General features: G+C 47.8%; 1 protein-coding gene across 1 annotated transcript in view; it reads left to right on the top strand.

The window, feature by feature from the left end:
- The window catches only part of BAG3 (BAG cochaperone 3), a 260,283-nt gene that overhangs the window by 159,449 nt on the left and 87,579 nt on the right, over positions 1 to 13,255 (top strand). The gene's annotated exons all lie outside the window — the stretch shown is intronic.

Below are 13,255 nucleotides of genomic sequence, written 5' to 3'. Positions count from 1 at the left end.
CAGTGAAAAGAAACATGACTTTCAGCAGCGTGCAGTCTTCATTAGTTACCCACCTTATATCCTAACCTTTAGAGTCTTTTAAAAAGAATTTTTTAATTTTTTTTTTTTAATGGAGAGTCATATTATGATACCATTCCTCAGGTCCAATAGGCCAGAATTGTTTATAGCAGTTTACACGAACAGGTTGTGGCCACAAATCTCAGTTCTTCTGCCTTGGGAGTAGATCACTGAAAAGAAAAATCACGCAAGGAATTATTTAGGTTTCTACAACCCCTACTATTGCTAACCATTTGCATTTTCTCTACTATCCCTTAAACAAATAAGAGCTGGTCTATTTTTATATCCAACCTTTAAGTATCATAAGCTAGGTGAATGATTGATAATATTCCCAATTAATCACAAATCACAAAACGGAAATGTTTTATTTTTCAAAGTACCACTGGATGACACAGTTGTTAATAAAAGTGCAAGTCTAAATCCACAACTAGATGTGGGGTCCAAAATCAGATCCAAACCCAAGTAATAAATAAAGAGTGTCAAACTTTTTATATAAATTATTAAATGCCTTGCAGCAAAAAGGAAAGCTATGCTCATTTGATTATAATTTGTGTCAATGTGATGAATGTTGTCCCTAATTAAAGTTACCTGTGTTACGGAAGTATGGCTTCGTTCCCACAGTATCGGATTCATGAAGCTATAGCACTTTGAAGGCTACATAGTTTTACGCAGCAAAGGAGAAGAATCTCCTTACCTACCATCTATACTAGAGTAACTTCTGGTGTAATTCATTTTTTAGAGCTAACCATAATCAAGGGGCATTTGCTGCTGTTTATTTTTAAATGAAACCGAAGGTTTCCATCTAATTCCTTCAGTCCAGGAGCTGCAGCTTTAAAAAGCTGCTACAACCTGCATCAAAATCCAGAAAGATGCTCTTGTGTAAGGCTGCGGGCATCAGCAAACTTACAAAGAGAGCAAAGGGAATTGCACAGCAGATCCCTTCTTGCTTGCTGTTAAAGGGATGGCACTGCTACAGTCCGCTGTCCTGTGCTACAAACATGCCAGAGTCTGCCTGAGGACCAGCAACAGTCCTGCCGCAACAGCCCACAGCTCAGCAAAACCTCTCTGCGCTGCCACGTAAGCTGGTAGTTAGTGCCTGCAGAACAGCCTGGCGCTTCCCTACAGCCGTCGGTCTTGCACCAAGAGCACTCCAGTATTACGTGATGTAAAGCCTTTAAATCATAGAGAGTTTTTGTTAAACCCTGAAAAGTGCTGGTTTGTAACACTTCAGACGGGGAAGGTAGTCCCAAATCCTTGGTGGGATTGCAGGGGAGCCAAGCAGTACTGAAGCTCCCCTGGCAAGCTGGGGGCCTGAAGCAATGCCAAGCGGTGGGAAAGGCGAGAGGTGAGCACACCAGCTCCACTACCTACTGACCGAGGAGATGAACAGGCTTTACTAGTAACTGCGGGAGCAAAGCACGTCATGAAAGAGAAGCAGTGAGCTGTTTCTTGCCCAGAGATGAGTGGTTGGGGGCGGGAGCACAAGCAGAATTGCAAAAGGTTGAGTCAAAATTTTTGGCTTCTGAGGTTACTCGGGTCTTCATTTAGAAAAGGCTTTGGTCTAGCCCTAAAAGGAAGCCTGGGCTGTATCAGTGCCTCTGCCCCAAGACTTCCCCCAAATCTGGATGGCATGACTTTGCGTCTATTGCAAGTATCTCCCCTCCACCTGCAAAGCCAGGCAGCGTGGGGGGATGTGACTCCATACACCATTTTACTTGGCGTTCAAAACCCTGATCTCACTCGCACTCTTTTGACCTCAGACCAAGTTTCACGCATCTCTTTTCCTTTCTTAGATGGCTAATACTCTTAAAAGAAGAAACAGATGGCACCCGCTTGCAGATGTCAAATGCTTGCCTCACGTGGCATGTTTAGTATTGGATTTGCACCAGAGACTCCTTGCCCAGACAGCGAGATTTTTGTCATAATCACCAGCTTTAAACCTGAAGCAAACATTCACTGACCAGATTAGACTGAGCCACAGTTACGTTTATATCTCTCAGTGCTTCTGATTCTTTTTTAAAATTGACTGTAGGCTGGAGTACAGGAAAGGGATTAGGGATGCTTAGAGTTCGGGAAGTAAAGAATTAGAAGTGGATGTTAAGTAACAGATGAAAAAAGAATAAAAAATGTTAGCTCCTGCACTCCTAGGAGAGGAAGTGCGATCTAAGAGCAGAGCTACAAGAGGAGAAGACCCACATTTCTCAGTACGTGTGAAGTCGATTTGGGAGCAATATTATGGGTGTTTGTAAGGAATACTCTGATTTATACTCTGCTATCCATCTGCACAAATTTCCACGTGAGCACGTCAAGTGGAGCAGACGGGTGTGACCCTTCGTCTCACAGAACAAAGCAGCTGTGAAGCTGTGAGGTTTGCCACTGCGTTCCCCAGAATAAGGCTCTTGGGGTTTTTCTTTCTTTGTTTCTTTTCCTGTTTTTGACTACGGGTTTCTGAGCTTCCTGGCTGGGTGACTGAAAGCAGAGGGAAAGCGCTGGTCCCTCTGGGCCAGCAGTGTTCAGCATGGGACCTCCTTGTCTCTGCCTGCAGCTGGTCTGTGTGAAGAACAAGTTCACCTGAACCTGTTGCCCCTGATGGCAGTTTTGTAGCACATTTACATCATCTCACATCTTCAAGAAAAGCGCTCTAATAGGTATAAAAGCAGCCTCCTCCCTCTGCGAGGGATTAATTCTGGAAACTAAAGGTGGACACATAACGCCAGGGCTGACACTGCCAGGTGTTTCAGACGCATTAAGCTAATGTGCTTATTCCACAAGCCCAAAGTGCCTCATCTACCCCCCCCTTCATCCCATGGCAACTTCTAATGCACAAGGAGGCATTAGGAAATCCACAGCTGAGTGAAATCCAGGGTAGAGGAAAAATAGAGCAAAAGTCATATTAAAAGTCATAACCAAGGTGACTGCTTGTCACAGATACAGATTTGGTCCGATCTGCTCCACCAGATACATTAATTTTGTCTGCGTTCAGTACCTGAACTGTGCTGAGCTACAACCTGTGCTCAGATTAACCACGCTGAAGCAGAGTGTCAGTAAGGGACCTCCCCACACTCATTTGGGTACCTCAACAGGCTCAGCACTACCACATTCCTGTCCTCCTGCCCTCGTCAGGTGTTGCTTCCTGGGGACAAACTGAGCTGCAAAAGCATGAGGGCAGTGAAGAGTTGACAGGGTCATCAGCTGCACCAAGTGGTATCAGCAATACAGAGCCAAAGGAGGGGGGCAAGGTGTATCTCCTGGGATCCCTGCATCTTCAGCTCTGGTAATTTCTCCTCTTTTTGGCAAGTACATAATAACCCCCCCCAAACAGGTGATTTCTTGTCTCACCTGCTCACAGATGTTCTGATTCCCTGTCTGCTTTTTTCTCTTGGGGGTATGTACTTGATTTTTTCCTGATGCTTGCATGCTGTGCTTGGTAACAAGGCTAGGTAGGAACACATCACCTTCCTTCCTTCCTTCCTCCCATCAGCTCTCTTCCCATTGACTGCTCCTCCATATTCCCCCCACACCTTGCCTCCTTCTTCCTCTCTCCTCACACAGAGACAAACAAACTGGCCTCCTCACCTCAGTTTCTGCTGCTCTCACAACCACTCCGTCTAGTACAGCCTTGCCACAGTTGGCTAAAAGGCACCTGTAGAAACGGTGGCAAAGAAGTTGACTGTACATGAGCTCAGCTTTAACTCTCCACCTCATCAGGGCTGTCTGTGGAACTTGCTTGTACCAAGAGGAAAGCAAAGAGCGAGGAGTATTGACGCAAGTCACATCGGTGATCACAGGTCGATATTCTAACAAGTGATGCCCTTTGCCCCGCTCAGTGAGTGAGAGCCTGGTGTTCTGATCCTCTGCGCTTTCTGGAAACAGCTCTGTTTGCAACTCTATCTCTTCTCAGACAAAAGCTAATACAGGGCAATTTCCAGTATCAGGACAGTATTTGCAAGTCAATGAAAAACCCATCCATGATGTCAACCTTTATCAGTGCTACCAAAAATATCATAGGTAGAGAATGAGTCAAGAGCACGATTAGGAAGCCCAGGTTGCTTTTCCCTAGGGCTGCTCCCTTGGTGACCAGAAAGAATGTCATTGCTGGGACAATGTTGCTGTGACTGCTTCCTGCTGGAGCGCGAGGGTTTGGGTTATGTCTGCTGTCTCTGTTAGCGGGCAGGAGGGGAGAGAAGACCCTCAGGACTGTTCTCTCTCTTCGTTTCCCAGGAGACTCTAAGCCCTCCAGATAATTTTCCATGGAAAGTAAATCATCTGGGAAAGAAGGGGTGGTAAAAAGGCACTCTGAAGTGAGCAAGAGTGTTAAAAATAAGGCAGCTCCTCAAATCCATATGGATTCTGCTCTGCTTGATGCCTGTGAGACTGTATGGATAATACCTGAACACAGGCAAAGTCCTCCAGTAATGCCCTGTCTTGGCATACTGCTTTCCTTCCAGCCATCCCCTGCGCTGCTCTCACCTTGCCTTGTCTCTTGCGACCTCAGCTGGCACCGTGAGATCCTTCGACCAGCTACAAGCCTTGAAACGGGGCACGGGGAAGGTGATGTTTCCTACTTCCAGGAGGAAGTGGAGCTCTGGCATGCCTGAGCTATATCCCCTTCCCCTCACAAGCAGCCTCTGTGGCCCCTCCACTGCCCAGGTCAGCCAGAGGTGAAGCTCTGCCTGCAACTCACAGGGCTAAAAGCGCTTTCAGACATCGTCTCCTGACAGCCAGCACCAAGCGAGCCGTTCCCCCGTGGCTGACAAGCAGTGCTCTGAGCAGCCCTGTGCAGGCAGGCAGGGATGGATGGGTGGAGCACCCCGCTTGGTGTGTACATGCTGGGGGAAATCGGTCCAGATCCGAAAGCCCAGGAGAAGCAGGGCTGCCACAGCTCCACGGCCCCAGGTCAAACTGGGAGCAAGGCTGAGTGTGTATTCCCCGTGGGCAGTCATACACAGAACACACATACACATATATGCATATAACCTATATAAATGGCTGCCCATACAGATCCACAGACCCCAGAGTCTTGCTGGCAGCAGCTGGGACTCCCCTTGTCCCTCTGATAGCCAGGTTCTCCCCTGGGCTCACCCTGAGGGACTCACACACTCCTCTGGCTCAAAGGGAACCTCACCCACTTGCCAGCTTGATCTGTGCTGGTGCTAACTTGCCCACTCACACTCGCTCCACAGACACACGGGCTCCCGTGAGCCCTGGTCCCACTCCAGCTGCTGGCACTTACATCCACTCACTCCAGTCTTGCCCATTGCTGATACACGGGGCCTCCAACCAGTGCTGACTGGGCACAGGGCATGGCCAAACCAGCGCAGGGCATGGCCAGTGTACCAACAAGAAAACTAGTTAGATGACACCAGCCTTTTTTATCCCCTTATCTCTCTGTTTTCCCACACTCGTTCCTCCCCATAATGACCTACACCCCCTCCATTTCCCTGCCTTTGGTTCCTCCCTTGGACATCCCATAGAGTAACTCCCCTCAGTCCCAAAGGTGCTCATCCCGATGGATTTCACACCTGGACAATGGTGCCGACAGCTCTGTGGGACAGCCCTGAGAGGAGCCCAGGACAAGGTGTCCCTTCCACTGAGCCCTGACTTGGCCTCCCCTCCTGCCATTCTGCCCCCGTGCTCCTCTAGGCTTGTGGAGATGGACCTTTGTCGTGCTGGTGGCTCCTGGGGTGGGGCTGGCAGGGGCAGGGTATGATGTGGGGACACCCCCCACACCCCACACACACCCCTGCACACCCTCACACCCCCCATTGTCCCTCTGCGCTCTGTCCGGGTGTGCAATAAAAAATCCCACCCCTACGCCTGGGATTCCACCTCAGGCTGTCCGACACCACCACACAGCAACCCCTAAACCCCAAAAACCACACACTGCCCCCCCCCCCCCCAACAAGCAAAGCGCTGCCTGCAGCCGCCGGAGCACGGACCTGCCGCTGCCCGCGCGCTGCCCGCGCGCTGCCCGCACACGGCGCCAGGGCGCCCCCTGCCGGCCCCGCCGGGGAGGGGAAGGGGCGAGGGGGAACGGGAGTCCCGGGGGCAGCGGGGAAGGGAGGACGGATGGATGGATGGACGGATGGATGGATGGATGGACGGACGGATGGATGGGTGGATGGGTGGATGGATGGGTGGGTGGGTGGGTGGATGGACGGATGGACGGATGGACGGATGGACGGATGGACGGACGGACGGATGGATGGGTGGATGGGTGGGTGGGTGGGTGGATGGATGGATGGGTGGATGGATGGATGGATGGATGGACGGATGGATGGATGGGTGGGTGGATGGATGGATGGGTGGATGGGTGGATGGATGGATGGATGGGTGGATGGACGGATGGATGGATGGGTGGATGGGTGAATGGATGACTGGTGTTTCCTCCAGCTCCTGTCGTTAACCCATGCTGGTGCAGAGGAGGAGATGTCACAGGAAAGTGCTGGTGGGATGTGAAAAATTATTTGGTTCCCCCCCCCCCTTGATTATCAGTCAGTGTCACCCTCCTGCCACAATTCTGTCTGAGAATTGAGCGCTGTTCTCTGATGGCCAGGTTTTCCAAGATGTTAAATATAAATACGGCCATACCGCAGATCCAACCTTCCGTCCTGCAAGGAGAACATTTCGCAAAATTCCTCCCTGGCTCCAGCTGCTATTTTAGGTACTGTTCAAGCCTCTGAAAACCCCAGCGTTAATGTAATGGTGGAGATTGTATCTCTGGCTTCTGTCAATTCAAACAGGCATCTGACAGGTCCCCAAAATGCAAATCTATTGATGGTGTTAATTTAATGAAACCTGCAGCAGATGCAAAAGCTCTCACCTGATTAAATCACTTTTAAATTAGTGCTGTTATCTGTAGAAATAAATGGGATTGCAGCCTTGGTGGAACACACATTTGGAAAGCATAACTAGCAAATTCAGCTGCGGCAGCGATAACCTGCAGCACGTCCAGTCTGCTATAAATGATTAGCTGCAAGGTATAGCCAAATGTGCTTTTGCCATAGCTCTGTCTATATCAGCACAGCTACAGCAGGAATAGACCAAAACCTTAGTTTCTAGTCTTGTTGCAAAAAAGGAAAACAAAACAAAAATACCTTCAAGCAAAAGCTCCTCTTTTTATTTTTAAAGAAGCTCTCTTCTCAAGGCAAGAGTCCCTTTACCAGCCCCAAGTGCCTGCCCCATCCTCATTGCCGCAGTTCCCGAGGAGCTCACCAGCACAAACAATGATTCAGACACTTTCTGCGAAGCCTCCCACGTTGTTGAAGCTCTGACCAGTATCTTCCGCTCCGTAAGACAGTGTTCCGCTTGTGCTGTGATGGGAAGCTGGAGGTCGACCAGAGTCCCGTTTAACAGTGCTTCTCTCTGAGAGGAGCAGGCTCAGCCAGCGGCTCCGCTGGGTACCCTCCCTCCCTCTTTCACACAGATTTTTCTCAGGGATGACTGAGGTTCAGCACTGCCCAGTTTGAACCAAATGTATTTGATGACCTAAGGGAGCCGGACAAGCAACTGGAGTATGCGAGGGCATCCTTTTAAATTTGAGGGTGTGATGTGACCCGTCTGTTTTAACTGTGCTTTAACTTCTTATCCACTCAGAAGGACTATTTTGTAAAAATAAGTTTTCTATATGGCTTCTATGTATTGCCAAATAGAAAAATGGTCATACCCTGGTATAGGGTATTGTTATTTTCTCCTACATGCCCCTGTTCATGCTCCACGTTGCCATATGCCTGTTTGTGAGCCTGGGTATGGCTAGCAAAATCCCCACTGCTGGCTACTGCAGAGGTGAATGGATCACGGTCACAGAACGGCAGGGTTTGGAAGAGACCTCTGGAGATCATCTAGTCCAATCCCCCCTGCTAAAGCAGGATCACCTAGAGCAGGTTGCACAGGATCACATCCAGGCAGGTTTTGAATCTCTGCAGAGAAGGAGACTCCATAACCTCTCTGGGCAGCCTGTGCCAGTGCTCGGTCACCCTTAAAGCGAAGTTTTTCCTTGTGTTGAGATGGAACTTCCTGTGTTCCAGTTTGTGCCCGTTGCCCCTTGTCCTGTCTCTGGGCACCACTGGGAATAGTCCAGCCCCATCCTCTTGGCACTTGCCCTTTAGATACTGATAAGCATTGATGAGATCCCCTCTCAGTCTTCTCTTCTCCAGACTAAACAACCCCAGCTCCCTCAGCCTTTCCTCATAGGACAGATGCTCCAGGCCCCTCATCATCCTCGCAGCCCTCTGCTGGACTCCTCCAGTAGTTCCCTGTCTTTCTTGAACTGGGGAGCCCAGAACTGGACACAATATTCCAGATGTGGCCTCACCAGGGCAGAGAAGAGGGGGAGGACAACCTCCTTCAACCTGCTGGCCATGCTCTTCTTAACAAACCCCAGGACACCACTGGCCTTCTTGGCCATGAGGGCACACTGCTGGTCATGGAGAACTTGTTGTCCACCAGGACTCCCAGGTCCTTCTCTGCAGAGCTGCTTCCCAGCAGGTCAACCCCTAACCTGTACTGGTACCTGGGGTTGTTCTTCCCTGGGCACACCAGAACTGTGTAATACATCTAAGTGTTAGGAAAAAAATAATAATGGAATGTGTTATGGAACAGGTTAAATGTTGTAACAAGTTAACCTACTTTTCAGTGGAAAACAGTGATGCTCACATTGCTGTGAGCCATGATTTTCCTTTTTTTGAAAAGCTCAGTGATAATCACTTCTTTTTCCCATCACTGTCTTTTTTCCTGTGATGAGAAATGGTGAATTTTATAGAGTATTCAGGAGGGTTTGTGATCCATCAGCCCTCCAGAGGTACAACCACTGCTACACACTGTATTTATAAGCTTTGAAGGAGAACATGAAGGCAGGGGGGGAATAATAATCCTGGTGTGGGTTATGCCTACGCAAAATTGGAAGGGTGAAGGAGCAGGGTGAAGACCACAGAGAGTGAAGAGGGGGGTGGGTGTGAGGACTGCACATCCTCTTGGGAGTGGGTGCTTCGTTTTGCTGTAGTCCAGATGCTCATAAATCTCTCAACCTGGTGAAGCAAGATGTGCCTTGAAGCAAGATGCTGCTTAATATGAGATTACTGTCACGTAAGTAAAATTAAAGTTGGCAGGGCATACCCACATCATGCTTTTGGCGACCTTAGTTCCAAGTTCAACTCATCCATAGGCAAACTAAGAAATGATGGTGAGGTGAATAATGGTTTTCACAGTGTAGCTACAGCTACCCTGCTCTAGAGTCTTGGTCCCACTTTAGTCATTTCACATGGGACCAAACCCAAAACTCGTCTGAATGCAGACCAATGCCCCTTTTCTTCATTTACATCACTTTGGTCACTGCTTTGGCAATCTCAATTTTATTTAGCAGATCATGAAGGTCTTTTTGCATACGCATTGATTCTCTCTCCCCTCCTCCTTTCCCTATCCAGTTTAAGACTTGGAGTTACGTACACAAGGACAGCTGAACCTTAACGGCGTAACCTTGAGCACAAGCCACTCTTGGCAGCACTCAGACGCGCGACTTTCCCTTTCTGCCCACCCCAACCCCATCCTGCTGGGGGTCACTCGCATCCTTGGGCATCCCTCTTTGAAAATGCTGAGCCCCGAAAAAACTCATCACTTCCAAGCTCTGTTTTTTCTAGCTTGTAACCTCTCTTCTGAAGAGGGGGGTAGGAATGAAAGAATGAATGAAGGAAAAAAGACTGATTCAGGTTTTGGCAGCTCTCCTCTCACAGAAGAACATCACACACTTGCACATGAAAGGGATTTTTTAGCAAACCAGACCAAAGAATCAAAATAACAAACACAAACAATTACAGAAAAAAAAAATCGCTACACTCAGTAGTTTTTCTGAGTGGTGCTAGTGGCTTAGTGAGAGGTTGGTTCATTGCCTAATCTTGAGCTCAGAAAAAGACAGTTCATCTTCAAGTTTACAGTGTTATTGGCCAAACTACAGAGGATAAGATTTCCCTTAAGTCTTTGCCCAAGGCCTAACGATGACTCCAAAAATAACAAGTCGCCTTGAGGTTGGAAATTTTGGTTCAGAGAGATTCTGTTCATGTTCCGTAAACGATACACAAATATTCATCCGAGTGGATGGAAAATGCTTAAAAGCTATATAACGTAGTGAATGAGACCAATCCCGAGATGGAAATAATTTCCTTAATTCTTTGCAGCACTGCTGTCACTTCCACCCATCTGTTAGCTGGGATGCCACCGATAATCTATTAAGCAGTTTGGGAGATGAAACCTTCCGAAAGCAGAGATCACAAAGAGTTCACTTATTTCTCTGCTGCAGAAAAGGAAGTGGGTGGGGAAAAGAGATGAAAGGATGAAACACACAGCTCGTACTCTTCTGGCTTCAGGATGAAAGCTTTGCTTTAAAAAAAACCCAAAAAACCAAACTGGTAATTTCATACTTCCCTAACAAGAAATGGTGTCAAAGATGTGGAGTGAGCAGCAGTCGGAGGTGTTCTGTGAGCCCGATTATCTCCATTACATGGTAGGCTGTAATTTTAATCCAAGAGGTCTTCTCTAGGCCTGGGGATTTGCCAAGCAGCCTGGTGGGGGATGTTGAGAATCCTGGTTTTTAATAGCGGCCAACAGAACAGTGCAAAGAAAGCAGCAGAAATGGATTTCCCATTCACTTAGGGAGTGACTCGCTCCTGCAGGAAACACCAAAACTCTGCCCCTGCGATTTGTTCGTGTACCGAGGTACTGAGGTACTCAAGTCTCAGCGGTAACTGTACCAGTGTTGCCTTTTGTCCTTCAATTTTTGGGGTTTCATACCATTTGGTTTCTCTTTGCAGACTAAAACAGGGGCATCGAGCTTGTCCTCGGCGTTCTTTGCTGTCAGGCCCAGCTCTGTAGCATTTCAGGTTTGCAAAAAGGACATTTTCATGTTGTGAGTACTGTGGGTGTGTAAGAATGTCTAAACCTAGTATTCAAATCACGGAAAAATTATGAAGTCAGTAAATACAGAACAGGAACTGAGAAAAATTTGTTAGGCTGTTCCTCCAGACCGTAGCTTGAAAAAGAACCTGGAAGGTTTTAACTTACCTCCAAGTTAGTAGGGTTTTTGTAACACCAGGAGAGCTTCAGTGCTGCAATTGTTAGCATAACTTGTTCAAATATTTCAAGTTCCTGCCTCGTCTTATTAATGACATGGAAAAATACTTGAAATCTATCTAATCAAATGCTCACATGCAGTCATATCCCATGGGCAGCCTGGTGAAAATGGAAACCATGCTTGATACAACTTTAGCTCCGCTCCTGCCAGATGAACTGCACGCTGGCACGTCGTTCTCTTGAAGCCCCGTTGACCACCATGATTTCCCCCAGGGTGACGGCTCCAGCCAGGCAGAACGGCTCACAGACAAACCTGGGACTCCTTCGGGAAAACACGCACTGGGGGGTTGCCACAGCCACGCTCCGGTAAGGAAACAATCAGATGCTGCTGGAAATTTATATTGCAAAGAAAATGAAAATCCCCCGTGCATTTCTCACCCGGCGTCAGGATATCCCACCGACGGCAATTTCAGTCTTTGCCCGAGATGTGACACCGTGGGTAACACTCCCCACCCCTGCAGTACTGCTTTTCCCAGCCAACCTTTTTTCCTGGTTTGCACATCTGTCTGTAAAGTGAAACAAGAGTAACTCAGGAATACAGAGGGGCAACATATTTGACTTTGGGTACGTCACCTCTAGAAAAGCTAAAGCAATAGAACGGTACGGTGGAAACGTGTGTAACAGCATCTGTTCCCCAGCCTGGGCTAAAACACTCAGCATACTGGTCACCGTTTCCTTCGGGAAATGTCCCGTCTTGGAGCGATTCAAACGAGCACAGCCCAAGGCAGGAAGAGGAGAGAGACAAGGCACAACTGCTGGCCCTTTCCTGAAGTTTGGCAGCATGAAGTATGCTCAGGAGGTGGAGAGCATTATCTGCTCTATAATGCCAGCTTTCAAAGCAATTTGAATTAGTTCGCTTATACAGTGATCCCCTCAAGTTTTGATTAAGTTTTGATCAAAGCCACACCAACTGCCTTTAATGAAAAACAGCCATTTTAGTATTTTAGCGCAGTATTGTAACTTAGCTGCACTTATTGCCTACAGAAAGTTCACCAAGTCCATCGCGTTTGAGGAAAGCAGCAGCTGTGACCTTCCTGTATTTGCAGCCTTACTCCAAACTCAGTATCCCTACACGCTATTCTGCCAAGAACCAGGAGAGGGTGCTGTTAAATTTGGCTATCACTTCATTTACCCGGAGAGCAACCACATTCCATAAAATGCCTTTCCCTATTTCTTCACCCACCACCCTAAGCCCTTAGTATCGGGTGCTTTGTAACTCCTGACTGAAATGGATTTACTGCTCTCATCAGCCAAGATAGGAGTAGTAACACTGATGAAAAGCATCTTGCACTTCGTTATAATAAAGCTCCTAAATTGGAGTGATCAGAAGTCACTGGATAAAGGATGCCCCGCAGTTTGCTTTTAACTGTAGCTCTGCCAGAAGAGCCCTTGGACATTAGCCGTGTTGGATTTAAAACGAGAGGGACTGCCTCTGGGACAGGGACATGAGCGCCATCACATAAACAGTCATTCTGGTGTGTCGGGGGCAGATATTTGGCAAAACAGGGTGACTTTGTAAGACTTGCTGCTCTGTTTTAGGATGAAAACAGTTATAAACAAGCAACTTCTAAAAGGGGGAATACATCCCTTCGAACCACAGTCACAGAATCAGAGAACAATTTGGTCCTCTCTCTGCATCAGACCTAGTTATTTTTAGGCCAGAAGCAAATGCTACCCACTTAAAATCTGAATCTTCAGTAAAAACATAAGCACGTTCTGAACTGTTATCCAGTGAACCGGAATATTCAAATCTTTTTCTCTCCCTCCCTAGGGTTTTCAAACCCTCCTTTCTCCACATCGGTGGGTTACCAACTTGAAGCAGGCACGATGGAGGAAATGCAATGGGAACAAAGGAACAGGAGATGAAGGAGGTACAAGCAGCATCTTCTGCTGTTCAAGTGACTTTCTGCAATTTGTTCAGCCAACGGCTTACTCCGAAGTGAAACCCACTGTGTCATCCCATCTTCCAAGAGAAAAACATCCTATGTCAGAATGTAGACAACTGTGTTAACAGGGACTGAAAGCAGAAAATGGGATAACTATGGGATATGAAGTGATCTTGGCCCAAACTGCATTC

The sequence above is a fragment of the Balearica regulorum genome, chromosome 7, assembly GCF_011004875.1.
Source record: "Balearica regulorum gibbericeps isolate bBalReg1 chromosome 7, bBalReg1.pri, whole genome shotgun sequence".
Lineage (NCBI taxonomy): Eukaryota > Metazoa > Chordata > Aves > Gruiformes > Gruidae > Balearica > Balearica regulorum.
The sequence above is the reverse complement of the archived record's forward strand: the minus strand, read 5'-3'. Positions and strand labels throughout refer to the sequence as shown.